Source organism: Lethenteron reissneri, unplaced genomic scaffold (assembly GCF_015708825.2).
Source record: "Lethenteron reissneri isolate LAM-NWPU_2019-01 unplaced genomic scaffold, ASM1570882v1 scaffold_213, whole genome shotgun sequence".
In the NCBI taxonomy this organism is placed as follows: domain Eukaryota; kingdom Metazoa; phylum Chordata; class Hyperoartia; order Petromyzontiformes; family Petromyzontidae; genus Lethenteron; species Lethenteron reissneri.
Window position 1 is genome coordinate 526,847 of NW_026891735.1, and position 14,072 is coordinate 540,918.

A 14,072-nucleotide genomic window follows, 5' to 3' on the forward strand; every position below is an offset into this window, starting at 1 on the left:
GTGGCCGCGGCCTCTCGGGGGTCCGTTGCCTGCCGGCAGCGTCCCCCCGTGAAACACGGGCAGGCCTCCTCCGCCCTCGTCTCGGCGTACACCGTGGGTCGCCTCGACAAGGCGTCCGCGTTTGCATGCGTCCGGCCAGCCCGATACTCGATTTGCAGGTTGTACTCCTGCAACTGCACCAACCACCGGGCCATCTGCCCCCGCGGCTCCTTGAATGTAAGAAGAAACTGCAGAGCATAATGGTCAGTGCGTACGCGACATCTCCTGCCGTACAAATACGGCCGGAACTGTTTGCATGCGAAAATCACGGCGTACAACTCTTGGCGGGTCACGCAATAGTTCAGCTCGGCCCCACTCAAGGTCCGGCTGGCGTACGCGATGACTCGTTCCGTCCCATCCTGTACCTGTGACAACACCGCGCCCAGCCCGCTGCTGCAGGCGTCGGTGTCCAAAATAAAATCGGTGGTAAAATCGGGGAAAGCGAGGGTGGGGGCGTGGGTGAGGTGATCTTTGAGAGTGGTGAAGGCCGTCTGGCAGGCCCCCGTCCACTGGTAGGGGTGCTTAGGGGAGGTGAGTTGGGTGAGAGGGCGTGCAATCTCGCTGAATCCCTTTACAAATCGACGATAATAGGTGGCGAGCCCCAAAAATGATCTGATCTCCGTCAGATTCCTTGGCCGTGGCCACTCCACTACGGCGCCTACCTTCTCCGGATCGGTGTGCACGCCTGCCTCGCTGACGCGATGCCCGAGGTACCCCACCTCGCGTTGTGCGATGTAACACTTACGTGGCTTGAGCTTGAGATGAGCCACTCGCAGTCGCTGGAACACCTCTCGGAGCCTGGACCAATGCTCAGACAAAGATCTACTGAACACTATCACATCGTCCAAGTAAATCAGGCACTGTTCCCATTGCAAGCCCCGCATCACCAACTCCATCAGCCGCTGGAACGTCGCAGGCGCATTGGTGAGTCCGAACGGGAGTACTCGAAACTCGAATAGCCCCATCGGGGTGGTGAATGCGGTTTTCGGCTGATCCTCCTCCGCCATCTCCACCTGCCAGTACCCGGACGCGAGATCGAGGGTGGAAAAATATCGCGCTCCGGCAAGGCTGTCAAAAGTGTCGTCGATGCGGGGTATGGGGAAGGCGTCGCCGAGCGTGACTGCGTTCAGTTTACGATAATCGACGCAGAACCGGGTTGACCCATCCTTTTTCGTTACTAGTACCACCGGGGCTGACCAGGGGCTCGCCGAGGGCTGAATTATGTTATCGCGAAGCATGTCCCCAACCGCCTCTTTGATCTGGGTGCGTTCGGGTGCGCCCACTCGGTACGCAGGGAGTTTGATGGGTCGGGCTGCACCGGTGTCAATTTGGTGCTTAACAAGGTCGGTCCGACCCACGTCCATGTCGTGTTCGCTGAACACGTCGGCATACTCCCACAGTAACTTGCGCAGCCGATCGGCCTCTCCCTTAGGTAAGTCCGCCCATGGTAAATGTAACGCGTCGAGCAGGGGAACGACCTCGGCTCGGGGAGTCGGGCCGACTCGCCAGGCCCGGGTCCTGCTCACCCTCAGGACGACCGGGGTCCTCAGCCCAGAGTGCGAACACCGAGTCGTTAGAGTGGCGTGCGTGCAGGGGGTGTACTGTGGCTATCGGGGTGCGCCGTCGCAGTATCGCTGGGGTATTGTGGGGGTTAAACATCTGCATAAACAATCGGTCCCCATCTGCGTTTACCAACGTGGCGGATCCCACAACCCCATACCGTTTTGCCAACTCCGGGTGAGGAGTTAGCATTACCTCCCCTGATGGTCGGAGCGCGGGGTCGGTGGGGGATGTTGCCACCGGCACCAGCATCTCGGTGAGCGGGCCGATGGTGACTGCCGTCGCCAGGATAGCGGCCACAGGTGCAAAGCGGAGGCGCGTTGGTTCTCGTCCCAGGAACGGTATCCGCTCGCCGTTGCTCTCCATGGTGGCGCATCGCTGGCGGGGTTGCACGTTGAGTCCCAACCGTTCTAGGAGGTCGGTGCCTGCGATACACTCGTGACACAATGCACTCGACACGTAGAACTCCTGCGTGCACACCTGGCTGCCTATGCGGACCTCTAGGGTGGCTCTCCCGAGCAGCCCCATTCCGGCTCCGCTCGCAGTGTGCAGCGCGCGGTCCGGGGCCTGCAGGTGACGCACGTCGACCCCGATCGCGCTGCAGTGCGCTGCGCTCACGAGCGAGGCCACCGCCCCCGTGTCCAGCAGGATTCGGGTACGCACTCCGTTAACCTCCCCTTCCACCAGCGACGTGGCCCCCGTGATCCCCGCCACCAGCTCCCGTAGCCAGTCGCCAGGAGTCACCGTTTCTGTGGGCGTTGTTGCTGGAACCTGTGTGGAGATCACTCGCTCGCCATTATTCTCACAGCTTGTTTGTGTCGGGGCTACGTCGATTTCACCCCCCGGTGGTCCCCTCTCTAGGGGGGCCTTAGTGTTTGACCTTAGCTCTTGTCTAGCTCGGGCGACCTGAGGACAGTCCCTCACTAGATGCCCTCGGCGATCGCACATATAACATGCCCGGGTAGGGGGGGCGGTTCCGTAGCGGGTCCCCTGTCCGCTCCCTCTCCCTCCCCCAGTACGCAGTTGTCCCAAATCGGACTCTAATTGGGACACCCTCCCGGCCAGCCCCCCTACGGTCGAGCGTAGTTCCCCCATCTCAGTCTCAATGATAGACTGTAGCTTGGCCATATTTCGGCTCATTTTATCATCTACTTGGGTTATCATATCTCCCATGCCAGCCTGTAACCCGGCTACCCATCCCGGGGTTGTCTCGCGGGACACTGGAGGCTCTCTTTCCCGGCCCCTTACCGTCCTCGCGAGCTCCTGTTCCTCCTCCTCGTCTTCCGAGAGCAGGCTCGCAATGGCGCGCTCTCGTCCCAACCCCCGGAGCTGCGCGCGTTCGCTGTGAATTCTTTCACACTTACGTGCGCGCTCGACAAGGGCGTTAAAGGGAAGACGTGGGCAGCTCATGTCTGGCTGCCACCACGCCGTGCGAGACAGGTACCGCTGGATTTTCTCGGCGGCCAGTTCCTCAATAACATCAGTTGCGTACCCCGGGCGTGCGATCTTTGTTAACTCGCGCACATCCTCGGCGTAATCACGTAGATCTTCGCCAGGTTGGCGACGGCGCGCCTCTAAGGCCGATTTTGCTTCCTCCTCGTCACGCGTACCAAAACGCTGATCGAGTCGGCGCATCAGCTCCTTTAGCTGTGTCTGTGCGCTCGCGGGTAACGCTTCTACAAAATCGGCTGCCCGCCCATCAAGATTCATATTAAGTTGACGTACTGCCTGCGCGTCCGTCCATCCATTAATTTCCTTGGCCCCTAAGAGATTGCGGGCGAATGCCTTCCACGAAGGAGCCCCCCGGCCGGTAAATATTAGTCTTATTTTAGCGTGAGGTAACGCGGGGGTCCGTCCCGCTTCTGACACCAATTTGTGGGGGCCGTTGGCCCCTGGGGTCCCTCCCGCCTGCATCCCCTATTCCGTTTACGTTGCCCCACCTCCCTATTACCCGCTACGGTTTCGCCGGCATTCGAACGCGACGCCCCTACTGTTACAGCCTCGCGCCGCGCTCCCACGCTGCGAGCATACGTGCGCACATCATCGTCAATCAAACGCCGTGCTCGCAGTATAGCCCTGTGCGGCACGTTACCAATGCGCATCAGTATCCGACACTTAACGAACGTATGCACACACACACACACCGCTTCGTGCACTCCAACTCCACACGGACTACTCAAGTTACGATCGCGCACCTGTATCACACACGGAGTGAGCACACACGACACCCACTCTCGCACCACTCTGCGCAGCGCTCCCCCGAGGCGAGCCGCAGCACTACAGAATCACTGCGTACACACGCGCACTCACACGCTCACACTGCACGACAAGATCACGCGAGACCACGCTTCGCTATTAATGATTTATTACCTGGTAACTAATGTTGAATCAGTGAGTCGACGAGGCTGGCCTATTCCACTAAACCTGTACCTATTCCCTATTTATCGGCTATTATCCTACTTCACCTCCCCACTCACTGTTTGGTGCCCGCGGAGGTTCGCTGCTCTCTGCGCCAACAGCGTACCTCGATGCGTCGCACGGACGTTCGGGTCGCTGGCTGGAGCTGCTGCTGGTCCGCTGGCCTGGAGAGAAGAGAGCGATTTCCCCTTTGCGCCCCCCTATTTATCCTCCCTACCTCAAAGGGATGCTGCGCTGAACAATGGGCTCGTGCACCTCGAGCCCGCACACGGCGGTTCCGGGCGCTTTTGATATGCTAATCAGTGAGCGGCGTTGGCGGCGTACATCCTAATTACTCCCTTACCCTTCCTAACAATGGGGCCTGCGCGCTCAAGCGTAATGATCCCAACCCTCCATGAGTATGCGCAAGAGCCCCTACGGTCCCGCTATTCATGCTGTCCCCTCCCTCCTCCGTCTGTCTCGTCGACCCGTGGGGGTGTGTGTGAGGGGAAATGCGCCTCAACCGCGGTGGCCGAATGCCCCACGCCGCGACCACACCATATTAAGGACGGTCGCAGCGCCGCGGCGCAATGTAGCACGGGGGAGGTCATCCAATTCCCTGATCGCCGGAAACCGTGAGAGTTAATCCCGATAAGGATTTCTCGAATAAAAACCGGTCGGCCAGGTGACCTCCCCTCGGAGCTCTATGGGGGGGGGGGGGGAATGCGTGCGGGTGTGTTCATGTGAGGTGAGGTGAGGGGGACAAGGGGTTGGCTCTGTTGCTTGGTGGTGGCGAGGTTGGGGATGGGGCGCCTGCCGAACGGCTTCGTGGCGGCGGCATCACACAGCCTTGGTTCCATGGTAGACCGCAGGTAATTTTTAAATGAATATTCTTTTTACGTTCATTTTCATTTTTGATTTGTTGATGAAAATATGATGGATGCTTAACCTTTCTGACAATGAAACAAAAGTTGTGTTAAGAAGTTCAAACACCAAATAGACGCAACTTTTGAAAGGTAACACCACGTCTGCATTTGTACTTGTGGAAAAAAATGCAACAAACATGCTCGGATGAAAGAAATAATAATAATGTATGCATTGTCTTTTAAATGGATTGGCCTCGACCAGAGATACAATCTTCTTTATGGCTTTGTTTCAGTGTTAGAAGAGAGAACAACGCCAAACGGCGAATATTTCATCTTTATGTAATGAGAGTGGAGCCTACATGCTCTACTGTGAGTGTACTAGTGGGCCTGGGAGGTAATGACAGGGGAGTCAGCTGTGAGTGTGAAGGGACTTGTAGCTACGGGAGGTAATGACAGTGGAGTCAGCTGTGAGTGTGAAGGGACTGGTGGCCACGGGAGGTAATGACAGGGGAGTCAGCTGTGAGTGTGAAGGGACTGGTGGCTACGGGAATGTTCGAGTAGGGGGCGTAGTCAGGTGACGGAAGAGGAGGGTGGAGTCTGTTGGTGGAGCGTCCAGAGTCAGCGAGAATGAACGAGAAGGGGGTCGTGGCCTCGTGTTGGTATATCAGGGAGAGATGAGCAGGAGACTCCGGGCTGCTGTGGTGGGGGTCTCCGCCTGATATCAAGTGAACGCATCTTCAGTAAAGCGCCATCTCAAGAGAAGTGTGTCAAGTCGTCGTTTCATTTAGATTCTGTGGCCCCATTGTGGCCGATTGGGCCCCGATGACGCTGCCGCGTATCCAGCCACAGCTGCCCCCCTGGCTGTATGCGCTCTTTTGCAGATATGCGCCGCGGGTGTGAGCCTAACTTAACGGACCACGTCCAAGAAAAGGCATTCATGAAATGGGCTGTGAAAGTTTCTCTCTATGACACTCATTATCACGAGCACCCATCGTACACAAAGACACTGTGCAGCCTTTAATGGGCTGTTGTAGCGAGTTACAAGTGTAGTGAGTTCCAGGGAGACTGACGACGGAGTCGAGGCACACTCTTTTATTCAACTCAAGGGCAGTAACAATACTTGAAGGGGTAACGTCCCCTTCACCCGTACTAGATGGGAAAACACCCCTAGCACTATTTCCCCTGTCCTATTCCCAGTCCTCCTCTAATAGTGCTATGGGAGGCTATCTGATCCGGCCCTGGTAAAGCACGGATCCCGGCACCCAGCTAACCCGGCCTTGCTCTTACAAGAGCAGAGGTCCAGAAGCTCTTGGGGCCGCGCCACTGGCTTGCCCTGCTCGGCCCTGATAAGGGCAGCGAGACAGGGGAGTCCCAGGGCCTATTCTGCCGGTCTTCAGACTTCACTGGTAAGTATTCTAGATTTGAAGCTTTCGTGACTGCAAGGATTCATATTCTTAGGTTTTTTCGGTAAAGTCACGTAGGTAAAACATCAAAATTAATAAAAATAAAATAAAATAAAGATCACGACGTTTCGGAGGCAACACAAGTCTCCGTCATCAGGTGGGACCGTCACAGCCAGATTAGCTGCATCAAGTGAGGCAATGATTCAAGATGTAATCCCTTAAAAGCGAGTTGAGGGCGGAGGAGAGGGGGGGGGGAGCTCATCAGAATCGCTTTCACGCCGTTGCCCACCCTTTTGGCCCCGCCCCCCTCCCTCCCTCCCGATACGTTCCATTCATTGGCTACCACATTCTGATGAGCTCCCCCCCCCTCTCCTCCCCCCTCAACTCGCTTTTAAGGGATTACATCTTGAATCATTGCCTCACTTGATGCAGCTAATCTGACTGTGACGGTCCCACCTGATGACGGAGACTTGTGTTGCCTCCGAAACGTAGTGATCTTTATTTTATTTTATTTTTATTAATTTTGATGTTTTACCTACGTGACTTTACCGAAAAAACCTAAGAATATGAATTCACTGGTAAGCTTCTTCCACACTGGCCCCGAGCTCTCTGGCTCCCCGCCTTTTATAGGAATCCCCTCCGAGGGGTGGAGTTATGGGGGACCACAGCGCCCCCATGGCCCCCCAGGGTTAACGGATGCAGACGTGGATGTAGACACCCGTGTGTGGGTGCAGACACCCTTGTGTTTTCTGTCCGCCCTTCTCCCCGTAATAACCCCTACACAAGCACCTAAAAAGTCGGAACGGCACACGAGGAGTCCACCCACGTCTAAATTAGGGGGGTGCGCTATACTCTGCTGTGCGTGTGACACCCGGGGTCCTTTCCATGATCGTCGTTTTGCCGTCACTTATAAACAAATAAACAAGCCCTGCTACCAGTAGCCATCACAGCTGTGAAATGCAATACAAAACGGTTTCTTAGATTCCTATATGCTGCAGAGTGCGTAATCATATTCGCGACGCATCACAAGTAAGCTTACGCCAGCTACACGTGCTGAATGGAGGTTCCCTACAACTCACTCGTGATTGCGGGCAGTCCTCACTTACGAACGTCCACAGTTAGGAAGCAGCTTCAATGACATTCAAATATTTTTTATGTGAACTGGTGAACGCGAACTATTTTTTTTCACCCGAGGGATCCTCCGCGAGATGAGTCACACTAACCCGCTGAGCGTGAGCGTTTGTGTGTGTATGTGTGTGCACATGCGTGTGTGTGTAGTGCATGTGTAAAGTAGTAACTCGGCAGGAGACGACTTCACGGGTAGCACACTCTTTATTTCACCAACTTGTAGTTACACGGATGACTAACACCCTACTTCGTTACACGGGTGACCCACACCCACTTAGCTACACGGGTGACGGACACCCACTCAGCTACAACTTCGTTACACGGGTGACCAACACCCACTTAGCTACACGGGTGACGGACACCCACTCAGCTACAACTTCGTTACACGGGTGACCAACACCCACTTAGCTACACGGGTGACCAACACCCACTCAGCTACACGGGTGACTAACACCCACTCAGCTACACGGGTGACTAACACCCACTCAGCTATACTGACACGGGCTCTTACGCCCCGTTGCCTTCCGGGACACACCCAGCCGGGGTGCCCGTCTCGGCTCTGGGTACCACCGTCCCGACCCACACGGGCGTCGGACTACGGTCCCCCCAGTCTCGGCTCCGAGCCACACAGGGCCCCTATCTCCTCCACCCCGTCTTCGGTCTTCAACTGGTTAACACTGACCACGAGTGCTCTCGCGCGTCCCCCTTTATACCCCTCCTGCGGACGTCGCTGAGAGTACCCACTTATCTGACCAATCACTGCGCACTCGCTACGATCCTCTCTTCCCAGCTTGTGTGAGCGCGCCTCACCACCGGCGCGCGCGTCCATGCCACGCCCACACTGCGTGCCCAACCCCGCGCCCCGTGATCCATCACTGCCGGCGCACGTCAATACCACCACTACATCACCCCCTACCACATAGCTCGCAGCCGACCCGGCTGCTAATAAACCATACAACACCCCTTCACTCCCATGTGTGCCCCGTAACATAACACAACATGAACACCGCAATCCACAAAACCCAGCAACCGCCCCACCCGCAACAAGAACAACATGCACAATCCGGCGAGTGGCAACGATACTGTGTATGCGGAAGGAGTAACAATAATAAAAAAAATTTCTTTAATCATTTTCTCTTCTTTTCTCTCCGACTCATGCAATGTCCCAATGTCCGAGCGTCCCTTGAACGGGACATTACCCCGGCAGAGGGGGGAGCCGGCAACGAAGTCGGGCTTTAACAAAAAAAGAATATTTTTTTTCATGAAAAGTGTTGCGTCCTTGATCGAGTCCGCCTTGCCGGACCGTCGTACGGCACAGGACGCAGTTGGCCATCCGGCAGCGCCGGCAGTTCAGGAAGGCATGGGCCAGGCATCGGGGCTCCGTGCGAGCCGCGGGGTTCCGGTTCCCGACGGTCAACAGCCGTCAGGTCCGAGACACCTGGGGGTGGGTCAGGTGGAGACACGTGAGGATCAGCCTGCGACACATCCCTCCCCGAGTCGACGGTCACATCCCACGCTCGGTCGTCACGGCACAACCCGGGGTCACGCGGCGCCGCGTAGGGTTTCAGTCGGGAGGGGTGCACGTACCAACGGCGTTTTCCCCATTTAATCTGTATACTCTGGGGTCGTGCAACCCGCACAATTTCCACCGGTCCCCTCCATGGTCTCAACAGTTTGGGGGACGTAGCCAACGGTGCGTGTGGACAATGCAGCCAGGCCTTATCGCCCGGTTCCCAATTGTGCGTATGCACCTTCCGTTCATGCAATCGCTCGTTCGCGACCTGCCGAGAGCGTGAATTCAATCTCGCAGCCTCTCGCGCCTCAGCCAATTTGGCGATGTTAAACTTAATGTGGTCTGCCAATTTAGATTTTGCACGTGGCTGTGAAATCCCCAGTTGGACGTCCATGGCCGGATCAGCCTCCCGCCCATACATCAGAAAAAATGGAGAAAACCCCGTCGCCGCATGGGGTGCCATCCGATAGGCCGCTAGTACCCCCCGGTACCTGTAAGTCCCAATCCACCTGGTCGTCGCATACCTGTTGGCACAGCATAGACGTAATCGTCCTGTTCAGACGTTCAACCATACCGTCAGTCTGCGGGTGGTACGGGGAGGTACGTACTTTCTTTGTACCCAACAGGTCGCACACCTCGCGCAACAAAACACTCGAAAAGTTTTTCCCTTGATCCGTGAGCAAGCGTTCGGGGGCGCCTTTGTCCAAAACGTAACCTTGGACAAAGGCGTCCGCCACTGCCGCAGCCGACTGGTTGGCGAGTGGCCACGCCATGGGCCAGCGGGTGAAGTACTCTACGCCAACCAGCAGGAACTTATTTCCCCGAGGTGTAGTGGGAAAGGGCCCCAAGATGTCTAGCGCGACCAATTCGTTCGTGCGCGAAACTTGAATGGATTGAAGCGGTGGATTAGCCGCTATTGGTGGCGGTTTTCTTTTAGCGCACCCTACACACCCCTTAAGAATGTTCGCCACGTCACTGCCCATCCCAGGCCAATAGTAGTCTCGCTGAATGAGGGCGAGCGTTTTGTGAAACCCCAGATGCATGAGTCGTTCATGGGCAGCCAGGACGACTTTACCCCGTACAGCAACCGGCACCACAAGCACGTGACGCCGGGACATGGAGTCCCACTTCATCAAGAGGCCCTGTCTGCACACCCAGGAACCGACCCGCGTTTCCCCGCCCTCGGGAACGTTAACCTTCCGACGTAGCGCGAGTAGGGAGCTGTCGGCCATTTGCAGACGGCCCCACTCGATGAGAGGCAATGCTAACAGCGAGTCCCTCCCCGTGGGGGCGTCGACCCCCGTTGTATCCGTGGCGGCTAGCACCACTTCCGCGGGAACATCGACAGAAGGTTTACACCGCGCCGATCCCAACTGACATGCGCATTCCGTACGCGTCGGCAACCGTGACAATGCATCCGCATTCGAGTGGCGCAACCCCTTGCGGTAAATCGTCGTGAATTGGTAGTCCTGAAGGACCTCCAACCATCGGGACAATTGGCCGGATGGCTGCGCCACCCGCATAGCGTATTGGAGAGCCGCATGGTCCGTGCGAACCGTAAAGTGACGGCCATACAGATACGGCCTGAATTGCTGTATAAAAAACACAATCGCCAGCAATTCACGCCGTGTCACGCAGTAGCGTTGTTCCGCGGGGGACAGAACCCTGCTACCGTAGGCGACCACCCGTTCGACCCCCCCGACCACCTGTGAGAGCACTCCCCCGATACCCGTGTTACTGGCATCCGTGTCGAGCACAAACGGTTGCGTGAAATCGGGGTAACACAAGGGGGGAGCCTGCACCAAGGCGTCACGAAGGGAGCAGAACGCGGCCTCCTCCTCCGGCCCCCAGTGAAACCGCACCCCTTTAGCCGTCAAGGCGTGCAGGGGCCTGGCTATGGTGGCAAACTGTTTAACAAAACGACGGTAATAGGAGGCAAATCCTATGAAGCTGCGGACTTCAGTAACAGAGGTCGGTGTTGGCCATGAGCCGACGCATTGCGTCTTAGCAGGGTCCGTCGAGATCCCCGAACGGCTAACGATATGGCCCAAATACCTGACCGATTCCCGAAGCAGAAAACATTTAGCCGGTTTAAATTTAAGCTTCGCGGAACGCATCCTGAGAAACACTGCCCTCAGTCGCTGGAGGTGCTCCTCAAAAGTTCGGCTGAAAACGATGATATCATCGAGGTAAATCAAACAGGTGTCCCATTGAAGGCCTGACAAAACCAATTCCATGAGCCTCTGGAACGTGGCAGGAGCGGAATGTAAACCCATGGGCAATCGGTTGAACTCAAATAGGCCTCCCGGTGTCCGGAAAGCGGTTTTAGGTTTTGATTCGTCATCGAGGGGCAATTGCCAAAATCCCGAAAGCAAATCGAGCGTCGAAAAAACTGTGCTCCTGCCAAGGCATCCAGCGACTCATCCATCCTGGGGAGCGGATACGCATCGGCCATTGATATTTTGTTTAGGCGGCGGAAATCAACACAGAACCGCAGGGATCCATCCTGTTTTTTAACCAAGACGATAGGAGCACCCCACGGACTGGAAGAGGGCGCAATGATGTCGGCCGCCAACATGTCATTTACTGCCGACTGCACATGCTCCTTCTCGGCTGGACTGAGCCGGAAGGGATTCTGTCGAATAGGGGCCGCGTCCCCAGTCTCTATGTGGTGGCGCAACAGGTCTGTGCAGCCAATGTCGTACTTGTGCCTGCTAAACACGTCAGCGAACTCGAGCAGCAAGCCCCTCAATGCACCCAACTGCACACTGGACAAGGTACTGGACCCGGCACACAACGCGTCCAACCACTCCGTCCCCTCCTCACTTTGGGGATGCGTATCGACATGCGAATCGGCGTGAGCAACGAGCTGTTCCTCGACGGGTAGCGGCGCGGCGTGAGCGAGCACCGTTCCCTGCGTAATCACGGCCGGCCGCGACCCCGTATTCAGGACCACAACGAACGGCTCACTGTCCCCCCTCACCATGGTCTGGGCCACCGCTAAGTCGAGGTCCCCTTTAGCCCTGTTAGACGGCCCCAATAGAACTCCCTGCGCCCCCGCATCCGCCCCAAGGGGTTTTCTCAACCGAAGGGGTACCAACATTTGCGATCCCGGGGGCACCCGTACAGTCCGGGTTGCCAGCGCCTGCACCGTCGCACAAGCCGTGCGTATCTTATTTGGACTCTTCAAAAACTCAACCCGCCGACCCGATGGAAGCTCAATGCAGGCCTGGTCTATGAGAATTTTTATGGGCATTTTAGACAGAAAGTCCGTGCCTAGTAAACAAGGAACGGCCAACGATGATGATACAAAAATAGGACCCGCCAATTTAATGTCGTCAATACAAATATTCGCCCGAATCTGGCCGATGATTCCCAAAGATCCCCCGTTTGCCGCATAAAATGGTACGTCCACCGGCAGAAGTGGTCGACATTGTACGGGAAGAATATTATAAATAAGGTCCGAAATAATAGTGGCCGACGCGCCCGTGTCCACGAGCACCCGGACCTCAACCCCGTCAATGTACCCCGTTACCACGGACGACCCGGCCGACGCAGCCACAATCCTGTGGGCTAATTCGGACCACTCGACTGCCTTCGGGCCGTACGCGGACCTCTCTCGCCGAACCGAACCCCCGGCGCCCATACACGGTCCCCCCACCGCTAAGCGGCGACCCGAACGTGCCGTGCGTGTGGACCGAACGTGTGAGGTGCCGCGACTTGCCGGGTTCAGTTGGGATGTCTTGAGTCCCTGGTCGTCGTCCGGACGTGGTCCCGCGGTGCGTTGACGCGGGGCCCGGCACCCCGACGCGACGTGGCCCCGAAGGCCGCAGTTGTAGCAGACGACGAGGGACGTCGTAGGTTTCGGTTGCTCCAGCTTGCGGGAGGAGCGTGTGGGCGAACGACCTCCCGTTCTCCACTCCCCCGGCCTCGAACCAGCGAAGGCCTCCTCCCGAGGCACAGCAGGCTGAGGTCCGATGATCGTGGCGGCCGGTGCCCCGTTCTCCACCGATGCGCAGACGACCGTCGGCTTCCGCTGTAGGACCTCGTAAGCGTGGATACTCGTGGCAATCCCCAGGGAGCAGATGTCCATCTCGTCCGCCGTATTAATGGGAACTCCCAATCCGTGAGCCAGCGCCAGCAGCTGCTCCGTCACCATGGCGTCCTTCCCCTCCTTGTCCATGCGGGGAAAAGCTGAATCTGCCAGGGCGAGCAGCGCCGTGCGATAGGCGAGCGTTGTTTCTCCAACCACCTTCCGCCGATCGTAGAACTGGTGGCGACAGGTCGAGGGCGGCCCGAACACCTTGGCCAACAGGTGCAGCGCGGCCTGGAGCGTTGAGCGGGACGACCTCGGGGCAGACGTGAAGGCCGCAAGCGCGTCGTCGTCGAGCATCGCTGGCAGCGCGCGCAGGGCAGTGGTGTCGGACCACCCCGACATTTCTTGATGCGCGATGAACCGTCGCTGGAAGGCTCCCCAGTCGCCCCCGTCCGCCTTGAACACCGACAGCGCGGGCAATCGTTGCTGGAGAACTCGATCGTCGTCGTCGTCGTTGGAACGATTTTCCCGCGCGCCGCTGTGGTTGTAGAAAATGTCGGCTCCCTCTGCAGGCGCAAAATGGAGAGCTCCGGCGCTCGCCGATGACGCGGGCTGCGCTGTGTGGAGACCTCTGGCCACGTGGTGTCCGCGTTTCCCGCCAACCGGAGGCGGACCCTCAAAAATGGCGCCAACTCCCAAACTTTTGGCGCGAAACGCCTTATGGCGGGAACCCTCCAGCCGCGCCGCCTCTTCCAACCCCGCAGGCGTTCCACCGGCCGCTGGAACGGAGATCTCCGCCAAGATCGCAGCGGCGGCGAGCAGCAACTCCGCCAGGCGGGAGTGTGCGTCCTGCAGGCTGGTGTCGGAGGCGGGCGGAGCATCGGCCATTTCCGCGAAGTGCTGCATCGGCGGCAACTCCTCGTCCTCTCCTCCCGAGGGTGGTGCCACCGGTACGTCGTCGTCTCCCCGGTCTTGCACGTGGGAACGAGAAGTCTTCCTTGTGTCCATTCTCCTTGAAGACAGGTTTACTTCTGACGCCAGTTGTAAAGTAGTAACTCGGCAGGAGACGACTTCACGGGTAGCACACTCTTTATTTCACCAACTTGTAGTTACACGGATGACTAACACCC